Below are 20,159 nucleotides of genomic sequence, written 5' to 3'. Positions count from 1 at the left end.
GTAATCTAGCCGATAGCATCTATGCCAACTGCCCCACTTGATTCTCCAAGTTCTTGATTCCTTCATCTGGGGTTAAAAGCACGGGGTACTAATTGCCTTGCTGCCTTTGCAAGTTACCAACATAATCTACCTGCTCGGGGGACTGTATGAACTGATTTTCGACTTGACATTCAGTACTGATGTGACCTCCCCCACACCATTCACAGGCTATGGTCTGAACATGCATGGCTGCCAACTGCATTTCATCTACCTTCTTGCTGAGGGCACTGATTTGTGCAGACAGTGCTATATAGGTGTCTACATTATGAAGTCTGGGTTGTCTCCTAACTTGGGTTCTCTTGGAATGCCATTGATAGTTGTTTGCAGCCATCTCCTCAATGAATGCATGGGCAACTTCAGGGGTCTTGTTATTAATGGATCCCCCAGCTCCAACATCCAAAATAGTTTTGTTGGCTTCGGTCAACCCATTATAAAATGTTTGAACTTGTAGCCATACGGGAAGTCCATGATGAGGGACCTTTCTTAGTAATTCTTTGTAATGCTTCCACGACTCATACAATGACTCTCTGTCCTGCTGAAAGAAGGTGGTGATATCATTCCTCATTTTTGCAGTCTTGGACGGAGGGAAATACTTGGATAGGAAACAACTGGCCATTTCTTCCCAAGTAGAGATAGATCCAGCTGGGAGAGAGTTCAACCATGTCTTAGCCTTGTCCTTCAGTGAGAACGGAAACAATCTAAGCCTCATTGCATCATCACTAACCCCATTGTGCTTGAATGTGTCACATATTTCCAAGAAGTTGGCGATGTGAGTGTTCGGGTTTTCATAAGCCAAGCCGCAGAACTGAACTGTGTTCTGTATCATCTGAATGATAACTGGTTTGATTTCAAAATTGTTGGCAGCTATTGCTGGTCTAACAATGCTCGAGGCTGCCCTGGTAAGGGTTGGTTTGGCATAATCCATCATGGTTCTTTGTTCGGCCATCTCTGCATTTTTAGCTCTCCCTTGCTTAGAAGCTCTAAAGCGGCGATGGAAAGTTCTTTCAATCTCGGGATCGTAGGTGATGCTCTCCTTTTCACTTCTGCGTGTCATAAACTGTACAAGTTATAGTCATAGAGAAACTAATACACACATATCAAAAACATAATGTACAAAATTAAAATCAGATTAACAATGACAGATGGTTCCTAATATTATTGTGATCAGTCATCGGCAACGGTGCCAAAAACTTGATGCATATAGATTACACTAGCAAGTGCACTAGCTGATCAAGTAATACGATGATGAGTAGAGTATCGTTCCCACGAGGATTGATCCAACAATTACTAGTAATGAATAAGCCGTTTGTTATCTGATAATCCGAAATATTAAACAAATCAAAACCCTAATTCCTAATTAGCAAGCTACCTTAATCAGTTTTAGATCAAACCACCTTCATGCAATGAGAAGAAAAGCTGTTTGTAAACACTAGCAGATTCGGTTAAGCAATTAATCCATTAAGCTATTCAACTGATGTGGAATTTAGTCATGGGTTGGTGAAACCCTAATGGTATGAGCAGCCTCTCTTAAGCACAACCCAGTCTATCTATGGGTGACAATTCCTATATCTTTATCAAGAATTTAATCCCCATAGATGCATTAAGAACAAGGAATTCGAAGGGCATTAATTCAGGTATGAATGAACACCAAACAAACCATGCAAATTATCTCTAAGATGCATTCAGTCCGTTTTCTTAATTAGATGATCTGATTACCTAAACTCTTTCTCAAGAAATTCAAGCAATCCAAGATTCAACAACAATTCGGCCAAGATTATTCTAGCAATTAAAAACCCTAATCAAGAAATCCCAAGAATGAATCCAATCAATCGAATAACATAAAAGAATTAATTACAAATTTGAATCAACACCAAACATGGTTCGAATACTAGCAAGAAAGAAAGATTTAATGACAAAAATCCATTAAACCCTAGCTGAATCTAGGTTACCAATTGCGCAGAACCAAAGAAGAAGACAACCTATGATTTTTGCATCAATCTTTGATCTCCTTGATGTGATTCTTCTTCAATTCGCATTCAGCAACATCCTTCCTTCTCTAGCACTTATCTTCTTCAGTTTGCTTTCTGGGGTTCGAACCCTAATTGTGGTGCATTCCTGGATGAAAACTTGCAAGCTAAAGAATGGCTCCATCGCGGTGACGTGCGGGAAACTCACCACTTGCGAACCCGTTCTAGGTAGCAGGTCGGGGAGGACAATAGGCCGAGCCCATGGTGAGGCCCGCGTGTGCCCAAACACATGCAAACCCATGACAACAAAGCATCTTGCGAACTACAATGAGGCATTAACAAAATACCAACCTTCGGACGGTGACGTCATTGTTGCCATACGGGATTAGTCATGGCATAAAAAAGGGTAGTAATACACATGAGTAATGAGGGATCTAGAGGATAAGGAAAGATGATCCTTGAGAATATCTTCATGAGACATGTGGCGATACCTCAGTAGCATATCCAATAATTGCCAGCAAGCCAAATATTCCCTCCCCCGATACGAAGGGAATATCCTCGCCTCGTACCTTTTAGGATTTTGGGACTTTCTCCATAAATAGAGGGTCCTCCTCATGTTAGACATCATTGAATCTTGAGCGTTTTGCTTATAATACTCTCGAGTTTCCACGACCCTTTCATTTCCTAATCCCTTACCAAAAACACTTTGGTCTTCCTTGAAGGCTCTTATTCGTCTTTCAAAGAGGCCACCCCTCAACCTAGCCTTACACCTCAGTCCTACAGTATAATCTCTGGTTCTGTCTTTGATCACGAAGGATGGCCTTAAGAATGATTAACCTCATAACCATCCCCAAGGAACAAAGCTATAGTGCCTAGGATTCAACAGGGTTTTTTCATAAAAATAGGTAAAGATTCTTCAAAGAAATAGATGCACAGTCAAGCCTTCTTGTTTGGTGAATCTCTTTCTTTGATTTGGGGGTGGTTTTCATGGGTTTTGAGCTTTTTGGGTCTATTAGGCTTTGTTTGATTGGTCCAGGTGTTCTGATGGGTGGGTTTGGAATCAGCCATCACCCTTTTAAGGCTTTGGGTTGGGCCAGATGATGTGGCAATTTAATCTAGTGTGTCGAAATGGTATCTTTCTAGTTTAACGGTCAAATGAATGAATCTGGTCATGAAATTTGGCGTATTGGGGTTTTTTGGGTCTCTGAACATAGTGGTGAGGTCTGATCGTGAAAATGGGGTTGGGATGATTGAGATCTATGGCTGACAAGTTTGGATCAACGATATTTGCTGAAACAGAATGTTTGTTTAATGAAGGGTTAAATGAGAGAATTTTGGGATGAAATTTGGTGGGTTAGCACTTTTGATCATCCTGAATATAATGGAAGTGATGGATCTTTCACCAGAGGTGTATATTTAATGATTTAGTTCAGATCATGGTCTTGGCTTATAGTTTTCCAATCAACGAGAGGGTTCGAAATGGAATCTTACTTTTTCAACGGTCAAACAGAGGTGTTTAGTCATGAGATTTTACATGCTTGGGTTTTTTGGGTCTCCGAACACAGTGGTAAGGTCTGATTTGTCATGTGATGTTGGGATGATGGATGGTAGACTCTAATTAAGGAGATTTGTTGGAATAGGATCTAGGCTTGATGGGGGGTTAAACGAGGGAATTTTGTGCTACAATTTGGTAGGTAGAATGAATTAGGGTGAGGAGTCAAGTGGATGGTTCTGATTTGAGAAGTATATGGTCGATCTTGGTAATCATTCAGGGCCATCCCAATGGGATCTTGATGTTTTTGCGGTTGGTTGTTTAAGATTCATGGTGAGACTCGCTAGATGATTATTTTCTAGTGATCTTGGGGTGATGGATATGTTGGATTTGATTTTGGAGGAGTTGGAATTTGAATATCGCATAGATCGGGGTTGTTAAAAAGGAAGTTGGCATGATGAACAGTGGATCTTTGTAGTTTAGTCATGAAAATTGATGTGTAACTAAGTTGTAGTTTCTCAAGTCTGGGGGTGATGTCTGATCAAGGTTCTTGTTTGTCCTGTGGATTGTGTCAAATGAAGGTTTTCTCGGGTTTTGGAAAGTCTTAAGTTGATCTGGTTGTGTTTCAAGTTTTTGGAGTGCCAGAGGGGGGGTACAAAGAGGTAGGGTGAAGGGACCGAGCAAAAATTGGGTGCTAACAGCTGCCCTCTTTGCTAGAGGTAGCAGGCTACCAAACAACAAAGAAAAAGAAGCACACGAAGATTTTTGTGAGGGCCAAGAGTTTGGAGGAGGGGATTTCGCTACTGGAACTTTAGTTAAGGTTGAAGTTGATGTAGTGCAGAACCTTTGCTTAGAAGGTGTTGTACCATCCCAAGCCTTGGAAGGCAATTGCAGCTGTCAAACAAACACGAGAAAAACATAGTGGTGCCATCCCAAAAATAGCTAGCATTAGTTGATGTTTGATTTTTTTTATGTATGCCTGCATATGTTTTGAAGGATTTGATATTTTTTTAATATGGGATGAATCTTGTTAATCTTTTTATTATTTTTATGGATTTCAAATTTGTTTTTTGTTAGATGCCTATAGGTTAAGTTTGTGTGTGTTTGACCTTTTTTCTGTTGTGGCATTTGAATTAATGATTTGATGAAAGCCTATAAATTTTGATTTGACTTTTTTAGTGATTTAGGATTTTGATAATTAATGTTATTTGATTCAAATGTTTGATGAAATTTTGATATGGATTTTGGTTTTTGATTTGAGGTTTTTTTATAGGTCTTTATTTTGATTTAAATATTTGATGGATTTTGAAATTTGAATTAAATTTTTATGGGTTTTGATTTTTGAAAATATTTAATTTTTTGCAGGTTTTATTTGATTAAATATTTGATGTACTTTGGATTTTTATTTAAATTTTTATGGGTTTGATTTTTGAAATTGGTTATTTGATGGTTTTTGAATTTTTATGGGTTTTGATTTTTGAAAATATTTGATTTTTACGGATTTTATTTAGAGATTTGATGGACTTTGGCTTTTGATTGGCTACTTGATTTGAATATTTGATGGTTTTTTACCTTTGACTTGGATTTTTATGGGTTCTGAGTTTTGAATTTAATTGAATATTTGATGGATTTTGTCTTTTGTTTGGCTATTTGATTTGAATATTTGATGGTTTTTTACCTTTGATTTGAATTTTTATGGGTTTTGATTTTTTGAAATTTATTTGATTTGAATATTTGATGGATTTTGACTTTCGATTTGAATTAGTTGATTGATTTATGGATTTAAAATATTTGATGGAAGCTTAGTAATTTAATATGGAAGTTTACTAATTTAATATGGATTTAATATTTTACGGGTTTTGATTTTTGAAAATTTTTGTTGGATTTTGATTTTTGTTTTGTGTTTTTACAGCTTTTGATTTCTAAAAATATATGATGGATTTTGTTTTTTGTATTGTTTTTTTTTTTATTTTTGAAAATATTTGATGGATTTTTGTTTCAATTTTTGTGAAAATATTTGATGGATTTTGATTTTTGTTTTGCTTTTTATGAAAATATTTGATGGTTTTTGATTTTTGTTTCAGTTTTTATGGGTTTTAATTTTTGAAATCAGTTATTTAATTTAAATACTTGATGGATGTTTATGGATTTTGATTTCTTTATTGGAGTTATTGTGGGTTTTAATTTTTGCAAATATTTGATGGAAATTTATGGATTTTGATTTTTTGGAGTTTTTATGGGTTTTGATTTTTGATGTTTGATGCTGAAACCATTTTGAAAACTTGACAAAGGTCCTGTGATTGCTATACTGCGTGTTGTCATTTTGAGAAGTAATAAAATCCCTTTAGATAGGAGTTGCTTGCACATTAAAACTTTGATAATTCGAGCAATGAAAACTGTGTGGTGCAAAGTGTGCGATGTTAAAGTAAGTCCAATGCCCCCAGCAACGGTCTGGATTTCATAAAAGGTGGTTTGGTCACAACTTATCAAGCTTTTTGTGCTTCTGGACATACTGCCATGCATCAGGGACAAAAGATGTTTGAATTCTACAAGTGATCTTAGGAATGATCGAACTAAAAGTTTTTCTCTTTTGAGTGATTTTCCCGAAGGTATCTCACATGGGATTTTTTTTTTTCGATTAGGCCAAGTGACTGCTTTTGATTGATTCTAAGATTTTGCATGAAGGCAAGCCACACGAAGTGATGAATTTTAATGGTAAGAGATAATGTCAAAGAGATTTTAATGAATTTGGATGGGTATTTGATTATGCCCAAAGGCGAAGTGCACAAAGCAAGAAATTTCGATGATACTTGATGAGTATTTGAGTATTCGATTATGCCCGAAAGCGGGGTCGCACAAAGCGAGAAATTTTGATGATATTTGTTGGGTGTTTGATTATGCCTAAAGGCGGATCGCATAAAGTGAAAAATTTTGATGATATTTGATGGGTACTCGATTATGCCCGAAGGCAGATCGCACAAAACGAGAGATTTTGATGATATTTGATGGGTATTCGATTTCGATGATTTTCAATGTGCATTCAATTATGCCCGAAGGTGGATCGCACAAAGTGAGAGATTTCAATGATTGATGGGTATTCGATTATGCTCGATGACAGATCGCACAAAGCGAGAGATTTCAATGATATTTGATGGGTATTCGATTTTGGTGATTTTCAATGGGTATTTGATTTCAATGATTTTCGATGGGTATTCGATTATGCCCAAAGGCGGATCACACAAAGCGAGAGATCTCGATGATATTTGATTATGCCCGAAGGCGGATCACAAAAAGTGAGAAATTTCGATGATTTTTGATGAGTATTCGATTTTGATGATTTTCAATGGGTATTTGATTTCGATGATTTTCGATAGGTATTCGATTTCTATGATTTTTGATGGGTAATTGATTATGCCCGAAGGCGGATCGTACAAGCGAGAGATTTCAATGATATTTGATGGGTATTCGATTTCGATGATTTTTGGATGAAAGAAAGTTGGATGATTAATGACTTTTGGATTTGGACGAAAGCAACTTGCAAAGAATTTCTAATTAGGTGCATACCAAAATTTTGGATTTTTTGGAGAACTTTTGGATGATTTGAAAACAAATTTTTGAATGCTTTAGATGCAAGAAAAATGATGTCATTGAGCTTTTCACTATGCGATGATGCAATATTTTTTTTTGCCACAAGGGACTTTGATGCCACGAGAGACTTTGGTGCCATGATGGATTTTGATACCACAAAGGACTTTAATGCCACGAGGGACTTTGATGCCCCGAGGGACTTTGGTGCCACGGGGGATTTTAATGCCACGAAGGACTTTGATGCCACAAGGGACTTTGATGCCATGGGACTTGATGCCATGAGGGACTTTAAAATAGATCCGATGATAAAAAATGATTTTTATGCCATAGTGTAGGAAATGATATAACTATCCAGAAGATTGATGATTTAAAAAAGCAAGGCAAACATGTGATGTCCTTTTTTTTCTTTTCCTGTGATGATTGGTCATTTTGAAACATTTGGGCCGGAGAAAAGGATAATGCGTATGATGCCGGTTGGGAAGATGATGACAAGAGGTTGAAAAGGATTAGGTGAAAGGTGATAGCTTACTTCTGACGAAACAATGACACTCAAAAGAGCCTGTTTGCCTTTAATGTGGTGTGAGATTTGATGACAACAACATTGTTGGTTTCGGAGATATGTGTCTTAGAATTGTCAGATGCCAATTGGAAATTCACTTCGGGAAAATGTTTGAGCAAGAGATAGTTGCCCCTTTAGACAGAAATTGAATATTCACAACCTTACTAAATCAAACTTCTTGTGTTTTGATATGCTTGCCCCAAGTTTGGAATGCACTTTTTTGTTTTACCCTTTTTGCCCCTGGTTTAATGTTTCTAGGTCAGACTTCTTTTTTCTTTTTCTTCTTTTTTTTTTTTATTGGGGGGACTACACTTGATCTTGTCATTGTTAGCGAAAAAAGGTGTGCCCGAGGTTAGTTTGCTAATCTCTTAAACATCGAGGAGGTCTTATTAGATGGGACGAAACGTGGCTTAGGACATGATTCATAATCAAAATATAGGAGGCTCAAATATTCTTTTGATATAGGTTTTCAGGTGCTTGAATTGACAAATGGGGCCTTTAGCACTTTCTTTTTTGGTTATTCTTCTTTTCTTTTTTTTTTCTCTTTTTTTTATTCCATTTGGATGAGAAATGCTTTTCATGTCTTTCGATGCCATGAGCCATACAGCTTTCTTGATTCAGGAGGACTTTTCGTTGGTGAATAATGAAGTGGGGTTAGGATGAAATCCGAAATAAATGTTTAGCTTAACTACCCCATTTTTTTTCTTTCTTTTATTTTTTCTTCAAAATTTCACTTTTCTGATTTTTGACTTTATTCTCTTTTTGACTTATTGTTAGGGCATTCAAACATTTGACATCTGTCTCTTTAAACTTGGAGTTTAGTCAAAGAAGTGGTTCAGAGGATTGGTTAGTGAAGCAAAGACAAAGTGAAATGGTTGATAGATGGCCTCCCTTCGCCTCTTAATTGTATGTATGACTTATGAAATGAAATACATGTTAAGCTTGTCCCCAACTGATCATTCATGGGAGAAGTATTACTCTTTGACAAAGTTGGGGTCCCTTAGTGAACTTACCCCTAGCTCTTTTTGCCCCTTTTTTATGATCTTTTAATTATTTTTCTTTCATTTTCTTTTTCCTCTTATTTTTCCGATTTTCTCTTTTGATTGAAACATCTTTGGAAACTTATGGGTTTTGTCAAAGAAGAGTTTAGATGAAGGATCAAATGGGCTGACTATTGTCTGAATGATAAGGGACCGATGGAAATGATCGATTGAAAATGGCCTCTAGTCCTTTCTTTGATTGATCAACAATTGATAGTGGCTTTGATGACTTGATGCTGACTTAGGGGTAGCCACTGCGAAGTCGATTTAATGCCATATTGTCTTTGGTCCTCAGGGTTGTTCCCTTCTTTGAACATTTCCGTTTTTTGAATTCCCACTCAGCAACCAACTTTTTTGAAAAACATATCAATGTGACTTGTTACAAATTTTTGGTCATTAGTTCTGGATACACTAAAGGGATAAACTGGGCCTAGTTGAATTCATTGTTTTGTCGGGAGTAAGCATTGGGACACAAACATAGAGTGATAAAAGACACAAAGCAAGATTTTATTAAGTAAAAACTGAGTACAATGAGCTTTGAGGCCCAAAGAAAAACAAAGTTCAATACAAATGTTCTTTAGGTGGCAGAATGTCCATAAGCTTGAGCCTCAGGATTTTATTGGCCATCATCAATGAGGCATTGGATAGCATACTTCAATTGCCAACATTCATTGGTCTCATGTCCTGGTCCTTGATGGTAGGCACAATAAGCCTTCTAGTTGAAATTCTTTGGATCTATAGGAGGCTTCTAAGGTAATAAATGAAGATATCCTTTCTTGATCAAGATGGGCAAAAGTTGGGAAGGTTGGCAAGGTAACATACTGAACTTCTTCACTTCTTTCTTGAATGGTTGAGGCGGTGGCATAGAATTCGAAACAAAAATTGGTGGTGTTGCTCTTGTGCGGGAGATTAGCCAATCAACTTTCAAGGTTAACATGTTCATTGCTTTTCGAAGTTGTTCGATCTCTTGTTGGATTTTGGCTTGATCATTGGTAGGTGAGGTTATCTTTCTTGTTGGGAGCATTAGACTTTAGATGGAATGTGAGTATGTAGGGATTGAATGCAAAGATGATGCAAGCAATGACTAGACTATCTGAGTTGGTACCTAGAGGGTGTTTGGATGAATAACCTAGGGTTTTAGGTGATGATACTAAAAGGTGTTTATTTGTGAGTCCTAAGGTTTTATTTTTATCTGGTAATCCGAGTCACATCCAAGCGCCACTGCCCAGACTGCCTATGTACCCCTTGTGAGGGATCAGACCAGTCGTAGTTCTTGAAAGGGTTACAAATTTGATTACACATTTTAGTTAGGTTTTGAAGGATATTGTTCGAAATTGATTAGATATTGGATGTTGGTTTTGAGAAAAGTGCAATTGTTCATTGAGTGCCTTTGTCCTTGGTGATAAGAGCAATACTCGCCCAACTCGAAACTCTTTGGTAAGGGCTTGGGAATTGGTTTAGGTGAAAAAGGTGTTAGATATCCGCTCTTGATTGGCTGAGGAAGCAATTGAGACTATAGAGGAAGGGAAGCGAAAGGATCAGTTAATGCTTGACTCTTCTATGTTGAAGAGGAAGGTTGATGTATGGTGGCAACTATAGTAGGTTCTTTGATTTCAACTAGTGGATTCATGGATGCTAAGCGGATTTTCTTGTGCTTAAGTCCCCATTTGTTGTGTGCACCAACCTTTTGAAATTGAGGAAAGCTTGTCTTATGTCGTCCTAAGGTGTTCTAGATCAACAAAATTCTTGATAAATTGTTTGGCCAAATTTCCCCATGTCCTCTGAGTGTCTAGGTTGAGCTGGGTATGCCAATCCAAAGTGGCTCCTATTAGGCTCTTAGATCCAAGCTGCAACATGTTTGTGATCTTTGAGACAAATTGATCCATTATACTTGTGGAATTCTGGGATTTTAATATTTTTAAGAAGGTTTGGGTTAGGGTGAGGGTACTCGATTATTATTTTTTGGTTGGGAGGCTCATATTCCTTCATGGGAGGTTGATGAAAGGCTTGCTTTATGACGATGCCGAAAGGGTTCTTTTTAGTTTAAGAGGTATTTGGACTTTTGTTTGATTTGTGTAGGTGTTTTAAAGTTGGTTGTCTAAAGGGCCTATGTTGTTGGTTCTACAAAGGTATCAATCTAGGTTGTAAACTTCAAACAAGTGGGAATAGACTAGTGTAGGCTAAGAACTAGTTGTAGGGATGCAACATGCGATGGCATGCAAATGATGAAGTGCAGGCAAAAACAACAGAAAACTATGACAAAACCTACCTGCCCCTAGTATGTACCTAGAGCTATTGAGGCTGCTATGACTTGGTTGACTAAATATTGTATCCTAAGCAAGAATGGGTCGAGGTTAAACTTGACTTGCGAGGGTGTAGGGTGCTATGGGTGAGGTTGAGGTAATAGACTTGGTGTGAAGTGCTAGGGTTGTCAATTCTACGGTGGGTACTGATTGAAGGAGTCCTAAGAAGGTTAGATGTGTAGGTGATTATATAAGATGACTTCCTTGGAGTGGGTCAAGAGAACCTAGCAAGGATGCGAAAGAAAGAAAGGATCTACGGTCAAGTAGAATAGGTCATGCAAGAGGGATGTCTTAAATTAGTGAATCTTTGTCGAAAATTAAAAAGTAAAAAAAATTAAGATTGATTTTGAAGTTGGAAAACAAATACAATGTTTGAAGAAGCTTTGAAAAATATTTTGGGGTTTGAGGAATTCAACTAAGATTTGGAAGAGCATTCATGAACTTTAATATTTGCTCAACTTTGTGGAATGTTTATTTTTGTAATTGACTTGAAATTATGTGAGTTAGGATTTTATAAAGGGAATTTATTTGATAATTCTTACAATAGAACCTGATGGTTTGACAATTTTGTTTCTCTTCATTTTATGAATTGGTCCTTTATTGTGTTTTTGTTGTTTTGATAGATTTTTATTGTGAGTTAGGTGTTGGGATTTGATGTTATTTGGTACATTTGTTCTTTTCCCTCATTTTATTATTAATTTTGGAACTTGGGCTACTGGTGTTGTAATTAGGATGAAGTTCTAATTTAGAAAACACTCTTGGGTTTTGGAAAATGTTAACATTTGAAGGAAATATTGGGAGTAATTAGTTTCTGTACCTTATTTATAAAAAAACAACATTTTTGATGTTGCTCCCTAGGAGCAAACTCATTGAGTCAAACATCTACTCAATTTGGAGAAGCATAAGAAAGATATTTAAAAGATCATGAGAATGTCCTTTTGATACTGGCTAAGGGCATATCAATCCCTACCCTATATATGTACCTACTTGATATCTGAGAGTTTTGATGGTGTGAAGGTCCAAGTGGCATTTTGATGTTATTTCTCAAGAGTAACTCATATAGCCCGACATCTACTTGGTCTAAGTTTAGTTGAGGGAATGAAGTATCCTTTTATACTGGTCAAGGGAGGGTTAGACCCCTTTGAATACTTAGAATGGGTCAAGGTGGCATTTTGAAAGAGTTAGGTACCTACGTAGCCAAGAGATGGTCACAAGAGAGAAGATGACAAAAAAAATGGCCTTTCAATGCTACTTTTTAGGAGCTGAGCTCATAGAGTCATGCATATACTTAGACAAGAGAGAGACACAGGACAAATAGTGAAAGGGGTAAAAAATGGACTTTTGATGTTTTAGAGTCATGCATCTACTCAGCCAAGAGATTGACACAAGACAACTGATGAAAGGGGTAAAAAAATGCCTTTTGATATTATCTCTCAAGAGCTGAGCTTATAGAGTCATGCATCTACTTAGCTAAGAAATGGACATAGGACACATGATGAAAGGGGTCAAAAATGGCCTTTTGATCCTATATCTCAAGAGATGAGCTCATAAATTCATGCATCTACTTAGCCAAGATAGGGAATAAAAACCTAGAATTGAAACATGGCCATTTGATAGTTTCAGATTGTAGTTTTGATTTTGATCTTAACCCCTAGATTTCTTATCCTTATTATTTTATTATTATTATTGTAGTTTGAATCTTAGATGAAACTCGTAGATTTGATTTTGATTTATTTTTTATTTAATTGGTTTCAATTTTTTATCATTCATTATCATTGTTATTTGATTCAAGATTTTGATATGTTGATACTTGCTTAGACTTGGGTAACATTTGGAAATTTGGCTTAGGTGTTACCTTTGGTGACTTTTAGGGTGTTTTAGCGTCTTTTAATAGGAGAGAAAATATTATTTTTTTGTTTTAGTTTGAACCTTAAATGAATCTTGTAGGTTTGATTTTGTTTTGTTTAATTGGTTTGGATTTTTTATCTTACATTATTATTATTATTATTATTATTATTATTATTATTATTATTATTATTATTATTATTATTATTATTATTCTTATTCTTATTATTGTTATTGTTATTGTTATTGTTCTTGTTCTTGTTCTTGTTCTTGTTGTTTTTTTGTTTAATGGATTGAAAGAGTTCAAGCTTCATTTTTTTATTCTACTCCTAGAGATGACAACAACATAGTGCAACACTTGTAGTGTCCTAGTCCTAATTACACTATAGTTCTTCTATCATTTTTTCCTCTAAGGCTTTTATACATGGGTATTCTTGGTGCGATGCATGGAGTTGTTAGGTGGGTTATAGACTCTGAGGTTCCAACAAGGTTGCTAGCATTCAAACCTCCACCCATGGACAAATGAGCTTCTTTGGTTGGTGGCTAGTTTGAAGGTTTTGGTGGAGCTTTTGAGGACCAAAGTCTAGAGGCACACACCTACTATCCTTTTCCTAATGGGTAAAATGGGAGTCTAATTCAATTTACATGAAAATGTGTGAATTGTGAGTGTTTAAGCATGCAGGGAAAATGAATAGGAAAGCAACAAAACAAAAAACAAGGGGAGAATGTAGCCACATGTTTAAGTTTTCAAGCAATCTAACAAGTCTCTAAGTGGCCACAGTTGGGATCTAATAGAAGCTAAGTTCTCTTGATGCTTTTTAACTAAAATAAAGGGGAGAAAAGAGTAGAACAAAGATTACTGCTACCCAAAACTAAGCTAATCATGTTCAATTATAGTGATAGCAAAAACAACAAATTTTGAGAGATTACCAAAGGAAAAGAAGGGGTGGAAAAAAAAAACCCAAAAGAAAACACAAAAAAAAAAGAAAAAAAGGAAAAACAAAAAAAAAAAACAAAAAAAGGGGGCGTGAGAAAGGTGGATAGGTGCGATTAGGTGTGATAAGACTGAAGTATAGTGTGATTGTTAGGTCCTGAGTACGACTTTGAGCTTCTGAGTTGCGACGAGGTTGAGTTGTGATGACGATGAACTGAGTTGCGATGAGCCTATGGGTTGCAATGTGGTTGGGTTGAATTGCGATGAACCTATGGGTTGCGATGAGGTTGGGTTGAGTTGCGATGAAGCTATGGGTTGCGATGAGGCTCTAAGTGCGATTTTGGACTTCTGGGTTGTGATGAGGTTGAAAGGAAGTGTGACTTTGGACTTCTGGGTTGCGATAAGGTTGAAAGGGAGTGCGATTTTGGATTTCTGGGTTGCAATAAGGTTGTAGGGAATTGTGATTTTGGACTTTCTGGGTTGCGGTAAGGTTGAAAGGGAGCGTGATTTTGAAGAAGTGTTTCAAGTGAGACCTTGGTTGCAATTTCAAAAAAGGTATGGTTCTAGGTGAAGCTTCAGGTGCGATTTCGGAATGGGAATGGCTTTGGGTGATTGTGTTAGGAAGGTCTATCATGCCTAGCTTTCTTGAGGTGTGATTTTGAATAGCAAAACCACTAGGTCTTAAACTTACCAAAGTAAAACAAAAAGAAACTAAGTCTGAATAACTCGTAATAAAGGTTCCAGTTGTCCACAACGGAATTGCTAGTTGTGAGTTCCGAGAAGCTCATGGCCGGCTCAAAGAGTTGGAGTCGCCACTCATTTTTTAGAGGAAATGGGCCCTCATTTTCAGATTTGAAAACTTGATATAGGTCTTTGATAGTGTCTCTGTTTTTCATGGGAAAGGCATACAACCACGAGATTTTGGCTTCTAAGGATTGGGAGAGGGAAGGTATTAGGCACCAGTCTCTCCAAGTTGCTGTAAAAGCCCAAAACGGGAGTTATTCAAGCTCAAATTCTGACAAAACACCAATTAATGGGATTGTCAAAGCTCCTGAAACTCGGCAAAAACGTTCCCAACTTCGCCTAGAATTGATTTGAGGAGATGTTATTGGGTCTTAGGTACTGGTTTCCCTAAGACCCTCGCCTCTCTAACTATTTTTCTCAATTTGAAGGAAACTGGGAATGTAAGTTTCATAGAATTTAAGGATTTTAAGCAATCTGAAACTAAACTAAAGCAGAGAGGTGGGGTGTGAGAGGCTTACCTTTTGTGTGCAACCTCGAAACCAACTTTCCAGCAACTGAAAGGACTTAAAATGAAACTTGAGCAAGGCAAGGGCTAGGTTGGGTGTTTTTGGTGTTGAATCTAGGAAACAGGGGATGAGGCTTGAACTTAGCTTCAAGGATTTCGGGGTTTCAAGCAAACTGGGTATGTTACAGGAGTTGGGAAACTCTCTCATCTTTATTTTTCTTTCTCTAGGGATTTCTCTCAGATTTCCCCTCTTTCCGGTTGCCTGTTCTCCCCTCAGGTTTTCTCCTCCTTCAAGCTTGAGCTGGGCCTCTATTTATAGAGAAAATGGAGGGAGATGGGTATGAAATTTTCTTAGCTATAGTGCCTAGGATTCAACAGGGGTTTTTCACAAAAATAGGTAAAGATTCTTCAAAGAAATAGATGCCCAGTCAAGCCTTCCTGTTTGGAGAAACCCTTTCTTTGATTTGGGGGTTGTTTTCATGGGTTTTGTGCATCCAATGGGAGCTTGGGGCGTGACAGACGTTGCAGCCCCGTATTTGGGGCTGATAGTGTCAGAGAATGTAAATTTGATGAACTTTTTAAAGCTATTTTGTCTTTTCTTGGTCTTAAGTAGGGGTCTGTTTGGTATTTTGAGCTTTTTGGATCTATTAGGCTTTGTTTGATTGGTCCAGGTGTTTTAATGGGTCAAGAATGGGTTTGACATCAGCCATTACCCTTTTACGGCTTCGGGTTGGGCCAGATGACGTGGTAATTTAATTTGGTGCATCGAAATTGTATCTTTCTAATTTAACAGTCAAATGAATGAGTCTGGTCATGAAATTTGGCGTACTAGGGTTTTTTGGGTCTCTAAACATAGTGGTGAGGTCTGATCGGACAAATGGGGTCAGAATGATTGAGATCTATGGCTGACAAGTTCAGATAACGAGATTTACTGAATCAGATTCTTTGTTTGATGGAGGGTCAAATGAGGGAATTTTGAGATGAAGTTTGGTGGATTGGCAGTTTTGATCATCTTGAATCTAATGGAAGTGATGGATCTTTGATCAGAGGTGTAGATTGATTGATTTAGTTCAGATCATGGTCTTAGCTTATGGTTTTCCAATCAACGAGAGGGTTCGAAATGGAATCTTACTTTTTCAATAGTCAAACTGAGGTGTTTGGTCGTGAGATTTGACATGCCAGGGTTTTTTGGGTTCCGAACACAGTGGTAAGGTCTGATTTGTCATGTGAAGTCGGGATGATAGATGGTAGGCTCTAATTAATGAGATTTGTTGGAATAGAATCTAGGCTTGATGGGGTGTTAAACGAGGGAATTTTGAGTTACAATTTGGTAGATAGGCATGGATTAGGGTGAGAAGACAAGTGGATGGTTCTGATATGAGAAATATATGGTCAATCTTGGTAATCATTGAAGGCCATCCGAATGAGATCTTGATGTTTTTGCGGTTAGTTGTTGAAGATTCATGGTGGGATTCACTAGTTGATTATTTCCTAGTGATTTTGGGGTGATGGATATGCTGGATTTGATTTTGGAGGAGTTGGAATTTGAATATCAAATAGATCAGGGTCGTTAGAAAGGAAGCTGGCATGATAAACGGTGGATCTTTGCAGTTTAGTCATGAAAATTGATGTGTAACTAAGTTATAGTTTCTCAAGTCTGGGGGTGATGTCTGATCAAGGTTCTTTTTTATCCTGTGGATTGTGTCAAAGGAAGGTTTTCTCAGGTTTTGGAATGTCTCAAGTTGATCTGGTTGTGTTTCAAGTTTTTGGAGTGCCAGAGGGGGTACAAAGAGGTAGGGTGAAGGGATTGGGCAAAAATTGGGTGCAAACAACGACCCACCTCCGCTGACTTGGCGACCTACCTTTGCTGACCTACTAGAGACCTGGTGACCTACCTCTGTTGACCTGGCGACCTAATGAAGACCCAGTTGATGACCTCAAACACAACTCGGGCAACTTGGCAGAGTGGCTAGAAGCACCTCATCCAGGGCTGAGCAGTAGTACCTTGTCGTTACTGATCCAAGGGACCTCGGCATGAAGAGCAACCTCCTCGAAGACTTGCAGACCTAATTGAGGCCCAGGTGGTGACCTGCGAGACGTGCTCGCCAACCTCTTCCTTAAGCAAGTTACCATTTCCGATTTCTTTGGGACCACGATTCTCGACTGTTACACCCATTTTGCTGTATCGTGCACATCGGAGCTGATTGAATAAACTCTATCCCTCTCCTCCGAAAATGGCAGACGCGGTTTCCCTGGAATCTCGAACACGTTACAGGAAGCTCCCGGTTCCTTACGCCTATATAAAAGTCTCATTCAACCTTCGAAAGTATGTGCATTTTAGATCTCGCAGATATATAACTCTCTCAAAAATCTCCAATTCGCTAACTTAAGCATCGGAGTGCCCACCTGGGTAAAGTAGCACGGGCATTCTGACACTATCTCTTTGTAGGTTTCCCAGTAGACTATATAGTTCGTCATTATTCATCTTGGCATCCGAGTCACCTTCCATCTTGGCATTATTCAGCTAGGCATCTGAGTCACCTTTTAGCTAGGAATTGTCTAGCTTAACATCTGAATCACCTGTCAATAGGGACTTGCCAAATCACACATCATCAATTGGCACCATCTGTGGGAACCGTTACTTAAAAGCCAGATTCTCAATTTTCACTTTAAATTCACACTCAACGGTAAATAGCCCAGATGAGCCTAATCAGCCCTGTTCACGAGGTCGTTCGTTGTAGTTGGTGGCTAACAAATTGTGCAATCGCCCTTGCGGGTTGAGCCTTCCAAGGCTCCCATGCAACTTGGCAACCTACAGTTAGTAGAGCTTCCCCCACAAGTTGAGCTCCTTGTGGCTTATCATAGGACTAGATGACCAACATCTCCAAGGGCTGATGCAATGTGGCTGTGGCACCAACCCGCCGTTTAACGACAATAATGACACACGAATCGATGATGCTATCACAAGGGGGCAGAATCAAAATGGTCAGCCCAAATAAGTTTCAACTGTCTTGCCCGGACAGAATCTCCTAGCCCTGATTGTGAGGCCGCCCCTATGGGTCAACCTCTACATGTTCACTACGAGAGTTGACGGCCAACAAACATTGAGACCACCCCCTCAGGTTGAGCCCTCCGTGGTTCCCATGGGAGTTGAGGACCAACAGAATGTGAGGCCGCCTTGCAGGTTGAGCCCTCCATGGTTCTCGTAGGAGTTGATGGTCAATAGATTGTGGAGCCACCCTCGCAGGTCAGCCCTACCGAGGTGATAAGGTGTTAAGAGCAAACTAGCTTGTTATAATTTCGGTGACCTGATTGAGACCTGCTTTGGCGACCTGGACGAGTCGACTCGTAGTACACACACGTTAGTGAAAATCTACTAAGGGGAAGCCAAACCGCTTTTAGGAGTAATCGCTTTGGTGACCTGATCAGTAGTACACACATCAGTAGTTCGACAGCTCGACATCATTTTGATGGCCGGAATTAGGAGTAATCGCTTTGGTGACCTGATCAAACCGAACTCTAAGGGGAAAATAAATCCCTTTCAACAACAATTGGACCCTTAAGTCAACCTCAAAATGCGTTAGCAACAGGTAGGCCAACCTATGCAGGTCGGCCCCCATCTATCTAGCTTGGCAGCATTTTGACTGTGCCACAACTACCCTTAAATCGATCTTAAAGGACATCAGTATCTCACTGCCGACCTAATAAAGAAAAAGAGAAATGGAGGAAAGGAATACTAGTTCACTTTTAGCACCTCAACAAACATGCAAACATGGTCGACTTCTTTACAGTTGTCGTCCATCTCGGTTTCATGCTCCTCATCAAACTTGTCGGCTACTCCTTCGAGGACTGGCTTGAGGAACATTGCGTTGAAGTCTACGTAAGTGGAGCGACCTGAGGAGGTAGTCATGTAGTTTGAATCCCCTCTTTAGGATGGCATGACGAACTTCGCTCTTGAGGTATTCATCTGAATTGCAGAACTCCTTGACGGTTGCATCCCTAGTACGGTAGATTCCTCAAAGTGCTTACTTCGCCTCTCCTTGAGCAAATGAGTTCGCTCCTGTGTCTCGATAGTCAAGATGGCGAATTCCTACGTAATGTTGCATTCAATCCTTAGATTCTTCTGACTTGGGGGGCAAACTGGATCAACGCTTATGAGCTCATCAAACTAGTCATTCTGGGCCAAAGGACCTATAGCAAGCTACTCCCTTTGCCAAGTTGACCTCAACTCGGGAGTGGGAGGGGGCAATTGATGAGGGTATATTTGGCACTTCACTAACATCATGACACGTGGCACCTCAGAAAGGCTGGATGACACCCCGACACCACGTAGGCGATGACTTGCCTTAACAAAAATGATGGAGTCCCAACTGAAAACCTACCTCTGCTGACCTGGCGACCTACCTATTGGAGACCTAAGGACCTACCTCTGCCGACCTGGCAACCCACCTCAGCCGACCTGGCGACCTGCCTTCGTCGACCTGGCGGCCTACCTCTGTCGACCAAGCAATCTACCTTCGGAGACCTGGCGACCCACCTCAACTAATTTGGCGACCTACCTCTGCCGACCTATTGGAGACATGTTGACCTACCTCTGTCAACCTAGGGACTAACCTCTGGAGACCTGGAGAACTACCTTCGGAGACTTGGTGACCTACCTCCATCGACCTATTGGTGACCAAGCAACCTACCTCTGTCGACCTAGTGACCTAATGGAGATCCGGGGACCTTATACACAACTTGGGCAACTCGGCAGAGAGGCTAGCAGCACTTCGTCTAGGGCCGGCCTGTAGTACCTCGCCGTAACCGGTCCAAGGCACCTATGCGTAAGGAGCGACCTCCTCGAAGACATGCTGACCTGATTGAGGTCTAGGAGGGGACTTGCAAGGCGTGTTCACTGGCCTCTTCCTTAAGCAAGTTACTATCTTTGACTTCTCCGGGTCCACAACTCTCGACAGTTACACCCATTCTCCCGTATCATCTGCATCAGAGCTGATTGAATAGACTCTATCCCTCGCCTCCGAACATGGAGGACACAACTTCTCGGGAATCTCAGACGCGTTACAGGAAGCTCCCGGTTCCTTACGCCTATATAAAGGTCTCATTTCCAACCTCAGAAAATATGCACAATTTAGCACTCGCA

General features: G+C 39.2%; 1 non-coding gene across 1 annotated transcript; it reads left to right on the top strand.

Annotated features, from left to right (window-relative positions):
- The first annotated feature begins 500 nt into the window (after positions 1-500).
- Positions 501-607, top strand: LOC148800882 (small nucleolar RNA R71). The gene has a single exon (XR_016084895.1). It is a non-coding gene; the product is annotated as a small nucleolar RNA R71 (small nucleolar RNA).
- Positions 608-20,159: the final 19,552 nt, after the last annotated feature.

This window comes from Nelumbo nucifera, chromosome 3 (assembly GCF_055504915.1).
Source record: "Nelumbo nucifera cultivar China Antique chromosome 3, China Antique-T2T, whole genome shotgun sequence".
In the NCBI taxonomy this organism is placed as follows: Eukaryota; Viridiplantae; Streptophyta; class Magnoliopsida; order Proteales; family Nelumbonaceae; genus Nelumbo; species Nelumbo nucifera.
Note: the sequence above shows the minus strand (reverse complement) of the source record. Positions and strands in the feature narration are given on the sequence as shown.